We start from the raw sequence: 2,500 nt of genomic DNA, 5'->3' as shown, positions 1-2,500 counted from the left end.
AGAGTGCCACGCTATCTCCTGTCATTACCCCAAATGTAAAGGGGAGAGGCGACCAATTCCAGCTGGTGCCCATAAGTGCAGCGAATGTGAACTTCGGTTCACCACAAAGGCGGGTCTTGGCCAGCACGAGAGGCACAGACACCCAGCCTCGAGGAACGATAAACGCCTCCAAACACTTGTAGGCAAGTCTAAGCCAGGGAGGAGGGACTATGCATGGTCTGAGGAGGAGGCCGCACTCCTCAGAGAGCTGGAGATGAGATTTGAAGGATGCAGGTACATCAATAAGGAAATTGCAACCATCCTAACAACAAAAACCGCAAAACATATCTCGGAAAAGTGCAGAATCCGGCGGAACACCCACGTAGTGGCCGAATTGACAACCAGTGATGCTGCCGCAGAGCATCAACCTGAGATCGAACCAGAGGGGGAGCCCAGCAACCCCGGCGAGGCAACCCCGCATCCAGGGAGAGCTTTCACACCTCCGGCGGCCATCCCCACGCATAGGGACGTAGATGACCAACTTACCCAAGCCGAGGAACTCCTGGATGACGTGAAGGACCCAGAAAGACGATCTCAGGGACTGGGGATAGTGGAATGTATCACGGTACAACTGATGACCAGGGGCGAACACCCCAAAGCGAGCAAAGAACCTCCCGGGAGTAGGAAAGCAAAAAAGAGGCACGATAACCACAAGCCAAATACGGGAGCAAGGAAAAGGTGGGCACGGCGCAAAGCCATCTTTAAAACAACCCAGCAACTCTACAAATCAAATAGGCGCCAGCTTGCTCGCCAGATCATGGGGGCGCCGTCGGCACTAACTTGTCCTCTACCCAGAGAGGAGCTAGAAAAATGCTTTCGAGAAAAGCTCTCAAAGCCCAACAATAAGGCGAACCTAAATAAGTTCGCACCATACAATGGCCGGTTGGACGATGGGTCGCTGATGAAACCAATAGAGGAAGAGGAGGTAAGCAATGCCATTAAAGAGACAGATGAAGGGAGCGCGGCAGGACCAGATGGCGTAAAGTTGGCTGATATACAAGACATCCACGATGAGGGTGAAACAAGGCTACATCGCCTCTTCTCTCTATGGTTAAAGTCAAGCTCGATTCCTGAGTCACTAAAAAAGAGTCGAACTGTCTTGATTCCTAAGTGCGAGGATCAAGAACGCCTGAAAGACATTGACAACTGGCGCCCAGTCACCATTGGTCCAATGCTGCTACGCCTATTCACTAAGATTATGGCGAAACGACTAAGTGAAACTGTCGAAATTAACCCGAGACAGAAGGGTTTTATAGCAGCAACTCCAGGTTGCAACGAGAATATCGCAGTACTGGAGAACATAATAAAGGGAGCAAAGAACAAGAGAAAGGACTTAGCAGTTGTCTTTGTTGATTTGGCGAAAGCGTTCGACTCGGTTGGGCACAAACTACTATCGAAAGCATTACAGAGAATGAGTCTACCCAGAGACTTCATTGCGTTGATTGAGGACCTGTACGTCAACAATACAACAGTGGTCGAAGGGAACAGAACTAAGACCACGGCAATAGACATTAAGAGAGGCGTCAAGCAAGGCGACCCACTCACCAATTCTATTCAACATAGCTTTGGATCCACTGATATGCTCCTTGGAGAAGGCCAACTCAGGGGTCTCCTTGCCCCTGGGGGACAGAAGAGTCAACTGCTCTGCTTTGGCCTTCGCAGGTGACATTGCCCCTCTGAGTGACTCACATGTTGGGATGGATCGAAACCTGAAAGTACTCCAGGCCTTTTGTGACCATACAGGTCTAACGATTAACATCAACAAGACCAAAGGCTTCCACTTTACGACAAAAGGGAAGACCTTCCTATACAATCATGGCAAAGCCTGGAGACTCAGGGACACACCGATTGCATACATCCCCCCAGGAGAAACCGAGAAATACCTGGGTGCCCGGATCGACCCATGGGCAGGCGTGACAGAAGGAAACTGGGAAGAGAAGCTCAAAACCTGGGTTGAAGGACTCAGGGTAGCGGCTCTCCGACCCATGCAAAGGGTAGAGATACTGAAAACGCATGTCATCCCAAGGTTATATTTCCACTTGATCCTTTCCGAAGTGTCGCAGAACACACTCGTAAAACTGGACCACATAATCCGCAACTCCACAAAAGAATTCCTACACCTCCCACCTCACACTACGGATGGCATCCTGTACTGCAGTAACAGGAATGGCGGGCTCGGTATGCCCAAACTTGAAGTGCAAATCCCATCCGCAATTATTCGAAAACGCAAAGCACTGGACATGTCCGAAGACGTGGTGATAAAGGCATCCTTCCAATACCGGGGCGAGAATAACAGCGAAAAGATCAAAGGATGGCGACAGCTAAAAATCCTCAAGGAAATCGAGGATTTCCTAAAGAGCTCAGAAAAGAGCAACCCGGTGGAAGGAGACCTTACGGACGGCTTCAGGGTGGACATGCCAATATTGGGAAACCGAGCCCCGGGCAGAATAAAACCAGTGAA

The 2,500-nt window shown here is 50.2% G+C and overlaps 1 pseudogene; it reads left to right on the top strand.

Moving 5' to 3' along the window:
• LOC147087428 (28S ribosomal RNA) overlaps positions 1-2,500 on the top strand; it is an 8,321-nt pseudogene that overhangs the window by 3,439 nt on the left and 2,382 nt on the right.

This window comes from Somniosus microcephalus, unplaced genomic scaffold, assembly GCF_052327205.1.
Source record: "Somniosus microcephalus isolate GS21.2 unplaced genomic scaffold, FLI_Smic_1.0 unresolved_chr5, whole genome shotgun sequence".
Lineage (NCBI taxonomy): Eukaryota > Metazoa > Chordata > Chondrichthyes > Squaliformes > Somniosidae > Somniosus > Somniosus microcephalus.
This window is presented reverse-complemented; position numbering and strand designations above follow the sequence as displayed.